A 13,134-nucleotide genomic window follows, 5' to 3' on the forward strand; every position below is an offset into this window, starting at 1 on the left:
CAACATTGAATCTAAAGAAAGACAGTTGACAAACATTTGACATTTTTCTTTCTGTTTGTGTTCTCAGGGTCTCACATTCAATCAGGAACAAGGCCCTTTCTAGTTTCTCCAAGTGTGTGTGTAACCACCTGTATGCTGTAATCGTCTAGTCCATGATGTATTAAAGATCAGCTGTGACCGTTTTATACCACAGGTCTCCCTGTTAAATGTCTAGCTGGTCTTCTGATCTACTGTTGATCCAAAATTCAATGAAGCCACACCTAGCTGGGATTTTGGTCTGCCCTGATTGTTTGCCACTGAGATCTGCACTGGTTTTGGCAGGAACCCAGGTGACATTTTCAGCATTCTCCTCCAAATAAAACCAGGCCTTCCCACTGCCCTGGTCCCACTTGTGTCCACTGAACTGAGGTGAGAGGAAGGGGGAAGGCTCAGGTTAAAAGTCACAAACTCCCATTGTTCTTACTGAGGTTCAGTAGATTTTGTTGAAGAAATGATTCACATTTTTGTTCCATTTCATATTTTTGGTCAATTTTAGACTCTTTATATAGCTACATGTGAAAATTTTGTAGGATTTATTATTTTAATTTGGGAATAAGATATTCTGAGATCCTCAGACATTCCGGAAGCTCTTACCCCTCTGTTTTACCTGTTTTTCATTTCTTCCTATCATCTTTGGGGTTACATCAATCTTTTTTTAGTGCATTTAGTGTCTTTTTGTTTATATTCTTTGATATTTGGTTCAATGGTTGTTCTTTGGATTGTAATATACATTCTTTAGCTTTCATTGTGTGTTTAGAGGTATATTTTCAGCACCTTAAGTAAAATATATAAAACTATCATCTAGGTTCCTTTATCCTTCCCATCTGCATGTTACTTGTCATATGCATTACATTTATATGTATGGAATTCCATCAGACAACTTTATAGACTTTGCTCTCAACCATAAAACATTCTTTTAAAAATTAAGAACAGAAAGACTAAGCCATTATATTTATTGGAATATTTGCCATTTCTTTTGCCCTTTTTTCATTCTTGAAGTTCCAAAGTTTTCTTTGATAGCATTTCCTTGCCGTCTGACAAACTTACTTCAGCAATTATTTGAGAGTTTATGCTCCGGAAAGAAATTCTCCAAGTTATTATTCATGTAAGAATGCCTTTGTCTTCCTTCCATAAAGATATTTTATCTGGGTATAGAATTATGGGTTGGCATTGTATCATTTTACAAATATCACTCTACTTCTGTCATACATGATTTCTGATGAGAAATCTATCATTCTATAATTTTCCCTTAGAAATAATGGGCCATTTTTCTCATGTTGCTTTTAAAAGTCAATTTTATATTTAGTTTTTATCAGTTTGACTATAATATAATTTTTCTTTATCTTTATAACTCTGAATTTCTTGAAACTGTAGATTTATATCTTTCACCAAATTTTTCAGTATTTTAATTTTTAAGAACACTTTTCATCTTTCCTTCTGAAATTGTGATATTCTGCTATTTTCCTCAAATTCTATGAAGTCCTCTCATTTTTAAAAGTATTTTCATTTTTTAGCTTTATATTATTTAGATTAAATAATTTTTATTAATTTATTTTTAAAGTCACTGATTCTTTCCTTAATTATCTTCATTTGACTATTGATTCCAATTGGTGGGTTTTTATTTCAGTTACTACATAGTACATTTTCCATTGGCCTCTTCCTATAACTTCTACTTCTTTGCTGAGTTTTCTACCTTTTTATTTACTCTAGGTGATTCATACCTTCTTATTGGAGAACTTTTATAGTAGCTGCTTTAAAGTCTGCCAAACTAGCAACATCTTTGCATTTTGGCTTTATCTCTTCTACAATTTCTCTATAAGCTGAGATTTTCCTCCTTTTTATTTCACTGGATTTTATCCTGTATATTTTGAATATTATATGAGACAATGGATCTTACTTAAATCCTATGATGAGTGTTAACATTTTTGTTTTAGCAGACCAGTTGAATGCAGATAACAATTTCAAATGAGCTTCTGTGTATGGAAGTTTTGATGTCTATGTTGGGGCCAGCTTGGCTATTTTACTGGGATTTATTGTGTCTGGTATTCACCTTGGTTTCCCACTCTGAGGCTACAAACAGCTTTCTGCTAGTTCTCAATATTGCAGCCACCTGTGAGCCTTGCAAAGTTTCGGGAAACTGTAACTACATATAGTATGGTAGGGGGATGAGGGGTGTTAAGAGGCAAACTCTGTAACCAACCTACATTTTGTAACTGACTTGTTTTCCTGTGACCACCTGTAACCCTTCTACTGCAAATCCCCCTGATTGTGTAACTCACCTAAAGAGTAACCAAACTCCTGACACAGATTGGGGCTCAGGGCTTTGAGAAATGGTCTCTCCTGAATCCTCTGGCATAATAAACTCCCTGCTTCCTGTAAAAATGGTCTTAGTGACTTTGTTTCCCTCGTTGTTCCCGCAACATCTACAGTGCACTTCTCATCACCCACATGCAGACTGCATGTCAGTGGACATGTGTGACCTAGGTAACAAATCTTAAGTTTAGTTGTTGAGGTCTTATGCTGTTTGGAATCATAATCTATGGATTAAAAAAAAAAACCATGAGAAAGTAAAAAATTTCATTAATAAATCAAGGGTGTCACTTTCCCATGCTACTCTCACTCTATAATATGTCTAGTATTTTCTGATATTCTGGTCTCATCTTTTTGGTCTCTAACCAGAGATCTGGGACTTTCCTCTTTGAGCAATGAAGTCAGAGAGAGAAATACAAACAACATAGCTGTGCACCACCCTCATGGATCATACCTCTTTAAGTACAAATGAGGCTTGTGTTTTTCAGGGTTATAGGCCGTTGTAGTTCCACAAGGTGCCAACACAATGAGAATGTTTGGTGATTAACAACGGGATGAAGCAAGGACAAACAGCAATGGAAGATTTTCCCCACTCCCTCTGAACATTGAAATTCCCTGCCCACTACTCACAGCAGAACCATAGGAGGTGCATTGTAGACTTCTTTCTCATTACCAATGTCCATTTCTGGATTTCAAGGCATTTTAAAACCAGAACGGAGAATACTAGAAGAAAAAAGCATCATAGTTATTGGCAATTTGGTATTTCTTTGAATTCTACTCTTCTCTAATCTGCTGGTTAAGTATTTGGTGTTCAGAACCTCAAGCAGTTTTTAAAAACATTCTATCCAAATTTTATACCCAGCATATTTGTTACTCTGTCCATGGGCTCATCTATAACTCTCAGTGGAGAGTCATATCTTATGTTCTAGTTCATTAAATTGCCATCATTAGTGTTCACATTCTATTTAGCCATCCCTGGACACACATGAATGCATATGCAGCATGCATTTCTTTGACCTAGGAAAGTACAAAATATATAATTGTAGTCTGCAGCTTGAAAACTTTTATGCTACTTCTCTCAATTTAGGCATTTGACAAAGTAGTAACTGAATACTGTGGCTGAAGAGTCAGAATGGTAAGCATTCTGGGGTTTAAGCAACTCAGAATGCCTTGGAATTTTTTCAGTCTTAGAAATTAATGAAATAATTGTTTTAAAAGTCTTACCAGACAGTGACACTATCTACAAATATTTTTTTAAATTCCTCATCTTTGGATGCAGAATATTTTTAAATCATTTTCTTTGAAAGAAAATAACATTTATAAGGTATTTCTCTTAATGGTATTTTCAAATTTAATTGCCAAGTTATAGTATTTTCAAAACATTTGGTAGTATTTATAACCAAAATATTTTGTGTCTCTAAATGAACACAAGAATAATAGCCAAAACAAAAACATGCTTTTGATTCAAGAACCAGTCATGTTTCATGTAGCTTTTATTTTTCTGATTGGAAAGGAAAATATAGAAATTCAAGGGTAGTTTTCATCCATCATCATTAAAGGTGTTGAATAAATAACTTTGGAAAATCAAGTTTGTATATAGTTCTCCTGGTGCTTAACCTTTATTGCACCCATGTTCATGATCACAGGCTGCAGTTTGCCAATAATGCAGAATGTTGTCTTGATTTACTTAATCTGATAAAAGAATGAATGACTTTGATAGAAGCTCAGACTATAAGATATTTTGGTATAATAAATATTTCAAAATAACAGTTCAAAATGTGACTTTTTAGTCAAATTTAAAATTTACTTATAATGTATTTGTCGCTTCTTAAAATACTTACATTTTAAGGTCAGTAAATCAACAATGAATCTTATCAGAGAAACTGAGGCATGTAGAAGAGATGGTTCATGGCTTGTCCAATATCCATTTTTATGTTACTTATTTTAATTCCTGAAATTCTTAGAGGATGACAATGGATTCAGCTAAAAATTTCCACATAAGGGTAAGGGTCCTATGAATTTTTTTTCAGATAACAAACTCCTTCCTTTACTTTGCTAATTTCTCTCTTTTTCATGATGCATTATATATGTAAAATTTAGAGCTCCAGCAGTCATGTTGAGAGCATAAATAAGCTTGCAGATAGAAACTACCGAAAAATGATGGAAGAGAAAAATCAAGATCCAAGTCAACAAGCACATTGTGATACCACAATGCTATGTTAGACTGCTAATCATTACAATTTTATTATTAGGGACAGAAAAAATCCTATTTTATTGTAAATATTGTTATTACAAGTCCTTATCAAAGACTTTTCCTAGAAGATATGAGATATGTAGTGCATACCAGGTGTCTCTCTATAACATCAATTTTCTTTTTTGTGGAAAATCTTCTTTCAACTATACATACTTCCCAGTGAGAACTGCCATCTTTTTATAAAACCTGCTTTCCTTCCATTATCTATTGGCTCATGATGGGTACTTGAACAAAGCACAAATTCACCCTTATAGCACAATTCACCCTTACTTCCACCCCTAATGCTACTGATTCATCTTGCAACGAGCATGTACTTCAAATTGCACCTGTTGGAAATTTCCCTGGATGCTTGACTTTAGCATCCAAGAGAAAAAAATCTTGTTTTTCAAAGATGGGGAGCTAATGAATGGTGAGCCAGTAGTCTATTAGAAGCTTTGTTTTCTACCCAAAAGAGAAGCTAGCCTGAGAAAATGAAATCAACCACAAAGGAATCAGACTTAATATGCTAGAAGAGAAAAGAGAGTTCTGGTGGTGCTCAGCTGAACTTTCTGTTCACCCCAGAGATGTACAGTGCTATAACTACTATACCTTCCACCTTTTACCCAAGCTCCTTAGAATAAAGGTATTAGGCATTTCTAACCAGAATCTAATGGCCAGTTATATTAATTTCAGTCATTGTCATCATTTACATAGAATACTCATATGTTCATCTGTTTCTCAGAATGGCTTGATTTATGTCAGCAACTCAGTTTGGACAAAAAGTGACCCACTCTGAAATTAGCTGTTTCTAGAAAGTTGAATTGTTTAAGAAATTCAGCCACATTCTGAATTCAATAGTGTAGCCTAAATTTTATATTTACCTTAACTTTTTCATTCCTTTTTAATATATTAAATTTTGCATATTTTCCTTTTCTTCTTCATCATGTGTGAGCCTCTGGGCAATGCCTGACTCAGCATAAGGGTCCGTGTTTTTTAATTATATTTATTTACCTAATGAAAAATGCTTACATGTCAATGAAAGAGCCATCTGATGCAAGGAATTACAAATATGACCAAGACATAGGAGTATAGTAACTCCTTTTAATGAGTTTAAAGGCAAGTACATAATGTTCTGTAACGATAACGTGCCTTTGCATAATAGTACCACAAGTATTGCCAATAAACAATGAGGCACAAAGAAGTGGCCAATATGATATGGTATGTGTTTATTAAAGGCTTCAAACAAAAGTCAAACTAGAATAATATCTTGAAAGATAACTAACCCCTTATCTAGGAATTAAAGCAAATTATTTTCTTGCTGTAATTTTAGATGAGATCAGGCATGTTCAGGGTGGTATGGCCATTTTTGCTGTAATTTTAAATAGTTAATCCAATCATTCCATTCAGATAATTTTATGAGGTCGATAACAAATCAAGAAATAATATTAGATCTAAACAGGAGCAAGATCATAACAGTGTATGATTTGAATGGTGCTCTATTAAATAAAATGACTTGTTGAATTGTTTAAACAATGGCACTTTGTTTACAACGCGGCTAAATTAATGACATGTTATGAAAGCCTGAGTAAGAAGAAGCAAAGGGATAAATGAGATAGATAATTTTAAGAGACCATAACCATAAAGAATCTACACTATTAAAGAGTGTACATAGACAAGGTGCAGTAGCTCAAACCTATAATCCTAGCTACTCAGGATGCAGAGATCAGGGGAATTGATATTAGAGGCCAGTATAGGCAAAAATTTGGCAAGAACTCATCACAATCATTGACTTAGCCTGGTGATGTGCTCTCCATCTCAGCTGCACAAGAAAACACAAATAGGAAGATTATGGTCTGGACTGGTCCAGGCATAAAGGGAGATTCTATCTCAGTGCAAAATGGCCAGTATAAAAAGGGCTAGAGGAGAGGCTCAAGTGGTAGAGCACTTGCCTGCCTAGCAAGCCCAGGCCCTGCACTGCCTCAAAAATAAAAAGACTGGGTATGTATGATTAATTAAAACTGGTCATAAATTCACCTCTGCTATTAGGTTCCCTGTCTTTGAATTTGGGCTGGTTTGTATGACTGCTTTAGCCAAAACAATGCAGAAGACATGATAATGTGACATGTCAATATACAGACCTTCAAAAACTAGTGGTGGCTTCCACTCCTTGACCTTTGAAGCACCCTCTATGGAATCTCTGAGCAACAATTTAAGAAGTCCAACTATTTTAAGATTGCTTCATGATGATGTGATAGATATTTCCATCAGAGCTCAGCTTTACAGCTATTTGCTCCAATATTCATTGCCATATTCATGAAGCAATACCATACTCTTTAGTTAGCCTATTTCACAGTTAAAAATGCTTTAATCTATTCTACATGAGTTGATGGGATTTTAAACTTAAATCATAGCACATACACTCAATAGATACAATAATAAAATATTTGTTTTATACTGTCAAATTTTGGAATAGTATGTTACATGATAAAGGGTAACCAGACAATATATGAAATAAAATAGATAAGTCTAAGAAAATTTTCAGATTTCTGACTTAAATTAGTTGACTAATATTGATATCTTACCTTTTTGATACAAAGTGGTTGGATTATCAAAAACCAAATGTTCTCCAAAAATGTACAAATAGTCAATAAATACATGAAAATAATGTTCAACATTAGCCATCAAGAATATAAAAATCAAAATTACATTGAGATTCCCCCTTTCCCCATCCAGAATGTGTATCATCAAGGAAACAGTAACAATAACAAATGCTGGTCAGAATGTAAGAGAGAAAGGAACCCCTGTTGGTGGGAAGGTAAACTGGTCCAGCCACTATGGAAATCAGTATGGAGTTTCTTCAAAAATCTAAAAATAGAACTATGATTCTGCTGTACCACTCCTAGGCAATATGAGTGATATTGATTCCATGGAATCAAAGTCAGCATACAGTAGAGATGCATGCTTATTGTGGCACAATTCACAGTAGATAAGTTGTAGGATAAGCCTAGGTGTCCAACAACAGATGAATGGGTAAAGAAATTATGGTAGGTATATACACAATGGATTATGATTGAGCCAAAAGAAAGATTAAAATTATGTCATTGGCAAAAAATGAATGCAACTAAGATCATCATGTTCAGTGGAATAAGCTAGTTTCAGAAAGATAAATATCACATATTTTTCTCTCATATTCAGAATCTGAACCTAAAAACAAACAAATGAACAAGCAAAAAGTCATGAAAATACAAACAGAACTATGTGGGAGAGCAACAGGAGGATGAGGGAGACAAGAAAGGGTAATGGGAGTAAATATGATCAAAGTACCTTTTATACCTATATGAAAATATCATAGTGAAACCATTCTTTTACAAAATAAAAATGTATTTAAAATAAAAGAAGAACCAAAACACAACAACAGGGAATAACATTTAAACTTCAGCAGATTTTCCTCAAGAAAGAAGTAATCAACACTGGGAATTGCTAACATTGAATCACTTCAGATTATTTTACAAAACTGCTGAAGACCAACTCATTGTGTATTTTGTTCATTTCCTCTCCCTACTTCCAACCAATTCCTCTTTTAATCATTTGTACTGCTCATCCTACTTGAATTAGACTTTTATATTAGGTATCCATGACTCAAATCTGTGACTTGTGAAAGGAGAATTGAAATAATCCAGTAAAGTACTTGTGAATTCCTGTCCAGAATTCAGAAATATGTCCTGGGTTAACTTGGGAATCTCAGTGCAGCAAAACTGAAATACTAATATTGACTCTCAAATACTCCCTGATTAAGTTGCAACTGTATAGATGCCAAATCAAGGTAACACTGTCTCTGCTTCTCTACCAGGGCTATGGTGCGCAATTTCCTTGGGTATCTTCTCTACCAGAGCACCCAAGTTTCAGCAGTCACTGGCTTGCTTTCTACCCTGCAGATCATCTAACTCACAGAGAAAAATTTTAAATGTAAACTACATGGGAATTGGACAACAAGAGGAAGAAAGGAAATCTGTTATATAGCAATTATTAAGTTATGCGTGCGTGTTGATCCTCTCCTTTGAATTGGCCAAGTAGATTTGCTGCCCTTTTTCTAACTAATAATTGCAAAGTAGTTTTTCTTTATTAATCCAAATATCTAATGGAAAATACAATATGGAAGACTCAAATTTGGAAAACATGTTTGCAACAGTTATAAATGAAAAAGTTTAGTATTGATACTATGCAAACTATTTCTGCTATGAGGTAAGAAAAAACAGAACCATTGTAAAATAGGCAAAAATGAAAAGGCAACTCACAGAAGAAAAAACCCCTTCCTCATATTTGGAAAGCTACTAATCTCTACTAACTGTTAAAATTATAAATTAATAAAGTAATGATATATTATTGGTTCTATGTAGGAGAATAGCTAACAAAATTCATAGTTTATAAAAGTATAATGTGATTGAATTTTTAGTAAATTAGAAACACTGTATTGAAATATATAAAATAAAAATTATTAGACATAAAAAGTAATTAAAAGCTACATTCATATTGGTAAAATTTTCAGATCATATTATATAAATAAGAATTTAGATCAGCATTACTCAATCCTCATTCTAAATTAATTAGCAAAACATTTTTACAGTTTTGAACTTAAACTTCACTACTTAAACTTACACTGGAATCTTGTACCAGGGATTGCTTTGAATCCTCTACTCTTTAGAGTCTGGCTTCCAAAACAAGAAAAAGAGAAAAAGCAATTAAATTCCCTAGAAGCCACTTCAGTTAGAAGGGGAGATGCTTGCAATAATGAAGATATAGTGCAACAACTACTGGCTACCTCTATGTCTGCACCTACATGATCAAGAGCAGTAAGAAGCAATAAGAACAGAGCCCCAACATTTGGGGGACAGTGTCCTTAATTCCAACTGATTAGCACAGGGTACGTGCAAGATGTATAGATTTTATAATCAGCATGTCAGCATTTACTAAAGAAAGGAAGGAAGGAAAGTAACAGGAAAAAAGGAGGAAAAGAAATATATTACAATTTGAATTGAAATTCCAATATGTTTACTGAGGAATTATAGATGTAGTTAAAATTTTAAAACATTGTCTTCAAACTGTAAATAAAATATCTCTCTACTTATTTAGGTCTTTAAATTATCTGAAAAATGTTCTATGGATTTTAAAGTAATGCTTTTTTGTTTAAATTATTGCTAGGTAGTTTATTTTAAATTACATATTTACATATTTTATTTAAATATGCATTTTTTATAATGACCTGTTTTCATTGATACTGATTCTTTTATTTCTGTAATTTTATTTTTTTTCTTTCATTTACTCAGTATATCATATTGTCTATGAATGACAATATTTTTCCATTTTTATTTTTATGACTTTTTCATAAATGTTTCCTTTATTTCATAGACCAGTACCTTCATGCAATGTTGATGAGAAGTAATGTCAATAAAGATTATTTTGAATGGAATTAATTTCAGGTTTCATCATTAAGTCTGATGTCTCCCATAGGGCTTTAGGTAGATGTCCTCAACCAAAAAAAAAAAAAAAAAACACTCCATTGCTTTTCTAGGTGATAACACCTTTTTATCATAAATGGGTGTTGAGTTTTTCAAATGATCTGTCAATCATAGGTAATCAATGTTTTTCTTGTTTTATATTATTGCTCAGTCTATAATTCTTTTCTTATAATAGTCATGTCACATTTATTTATTAACTCTGTTATTTGGTTACTTTTTATGTCGGGACACTCACTATGTAGCTCAAATAGGCCTCAAACTTATAACACTTGTGCTTCATGCTCTTGAGTTCTGGGATCACAGGTGTGCGCAGGTGTGTGCCCACCACACCCAACTTTCTTATGACATTTTATAATCAATGCTTCCTTGGAAATGTTTCAAGTTTTTCCATTCTCTGAAATAGTTTGTAAAACCTGATGTTCTTTTTAAAAGAATTATAATAATTTACATTAATACCCATATATGCTTAAGATTTTAATTGTAGCTTTTTTTTTAAATGATCTTTAGTCTGGGGAAAACACTTTGAAACTCTCTATATCCTAAGCATAAGCAAAACTTTAGTAGTACATATCTTGAAATCCTAATATTTTAAGTTTTTTGAGAATAATGGAAGTTCCCATTATGGAATAAAGATATGATTAAGAGAATTATTGACTTAGCCAAATATATTGGCAAAAATTTTCACACATTTCTCCCTTATTTCCATCAGAAAAATTATAGTTAAAATATACTACTAAACTTTTCTATGTGTCAAAAGTTGTTTTTATTAGCTTTGTCCATAATGAATAATTTGTATGCAGCACAGAGGCAGGTGATTGTAAAAGAATAGCTCAACCCTGTTTAAATAGAACATTCAACGAGAAATAATTTATGAGTGTGGTTTTTGTGTGTGGAATTATTGCAGGCTGTAGGGATAGAGAAGAACTCTATTCTACCAGAGTATAGATTCTTACTATGGGAGTCATAGAGCAAAAAGATATACAAATAAAAGTTTATAATAATTTTAAGCAGAAGTAAGTACTGTCAAAAATCAGAAAAAGAAATCTTAAAAAACATCTTAAATATAAAAAAATAAATAAACTATGGTCACTGACAAAAAAAATCACTAAAAACATTCCTTCAAGTTTATAAAGTTTAATTACTTTGGTAAAATAATTGAACTAGTAATATTTACTGCATGATAGCTTTTTGGCTTTTTTGATGAGCTGAATGTACATAATTTCAGATTAAAGATTCTACAGGGGTACATAAATCTAACCATTAATAAGGTAAGCAAAAAAGTCTAAAAATCATGGATATTAGCAGAATTAATTTCATTTCAAGGAAAAAATTATGAAGTGTAACATTCTCAAAAGTCTTAGAGGATGTACACAAAATAGTGTTTAATAGTCATGGCTATTAATAGTTTTGTTTATATATTCCTATTCATAATGCTGTTGACTATTTATAATTGTTTTAAACAGTTTTCGGTTACTATAATAAAGTCGCAAGATAAGTTAACTTTAAAAATGGAAAGGTTTATTTCAGCTCACAGTTTTGGAGATTTTAGTTCATGACTGAATGATCTCATTATTTTATGCATACTGTAAATTGTATATTTTGGTGAAAGTGCATGGTGATGGAAGAGACACTTACCTCACTGCTGGAAGATGACAAAAAGGAAGAGAGCAGGGACTCACAGTCCCTGGAAAGGGCATCCTTTCAGTGACCTAAGACCTCGCACAAGCATCTAATAAAGACTCCAGCATTATGCACAGAGCCAAGCAGGGAATTAATCCTTTAATGCATGGGCCTTAGGGGACATTGACGATTCAAACTACACCAATAAAATTTCATTGTAGAAAATTTGAAAAATATGGAAATTTTTGATAGAGGATCAAAACATATATTTTTCTAACCCCAAAAAATATGCCATTGATGTTTTTTTGTGTCCTTCCAGTATTCTGGTATTTACATATTTGCCTGATCATTCACCAGTGATATGCTTACTTATGTAAGATAAGACCACAGATATTGTTTTCAGAAACAAACTCTTCAAGTCTTAATAGATTTAGTTTATTTCTAACAAACTAGGGATAAAATGTTTACAATCAATTTATTGTATCCTCTTCTAAAATTGCCAATAACAAAGTTAGAAGATGGTTAAAGTCTTTAGCGCTTTTCTCTTATCTCACATATTTTAGATAAAGGGGATCATGATTAGTAATAATTTTGTCAGTGGCTACAAAAACAGCTTTATCAAAAATATGAATTCACTGTATGTAGTGTATTTCCTTAAACAATTCTACAGTATATACATGTGCACAACATAAAGGATACAGGAGGTGTAGGATAGACCAGAATAGTATACCCTATTGTTTCTGAGCTGCTCTGGAATATGATTTAGTTCAAGTTCACGTTGTCATACAGCACATTGTTTTCTGTACTGAAGTTCAAAGAAAGAATGTACTAATGGCTGCTTTTATAGTCATTACAAATCTTGGTATCTAACCCTTCACCATCTATTCTGAAAAATCTTATAATTTTTGCAAGAGATGTCATTAAAAATAAAATAAAATTAAAAAGAACTTAATGTGTTAAAATTAGCCATCTTTAAAGTTTATCTGCCCAATTTAAATTTTTAAAGTGAGTCCTATTCCTTAGAAAGAAGCTTGCATAATTTTTTCATAGTACGGGTAAACTATATCTGACAAATAAGTAAAAACTAAACTTATGCTTGTGTGTCTGTTATATTTCTCAACAGCTTGTTTTGTGCCTTAAGAATCTATTCTACCAATGATCTATAAATTCAGTATTTAAACTTTAGATATTTATGTTCTGCTGGAAGATCTTTACAATGCTTATTTTAATAATTTGTATCTCAAAGTTTTAATTTTAATATCAATGCAGAAATTTTTCATAATTAAATATTTTAATGACATTTTTTAGAAACATAAAACAGAAAGAGGAAAGTAAATTTAGAGAGATAACCCAAGTTGGCATTTATTTTGTTATAGACTTCACATTTGAATTTATCAATTTGACAGATTAGATTAC

The sequence above is a fragment of the Castor canadensis genome, chromosome 3 (genome assembly GCF_047511655.1).
Source record: "Castor canadensis chromosome 3, mCasCan1.hap1v2, whole genome shotgun sequence".
In the NCBI taxonomy this organism is placed as follows: Eukaryota; Metazoa; Chordata; class Mammalia; order Rodentia; family Castoridae; genus Castor; species Castor canadensis.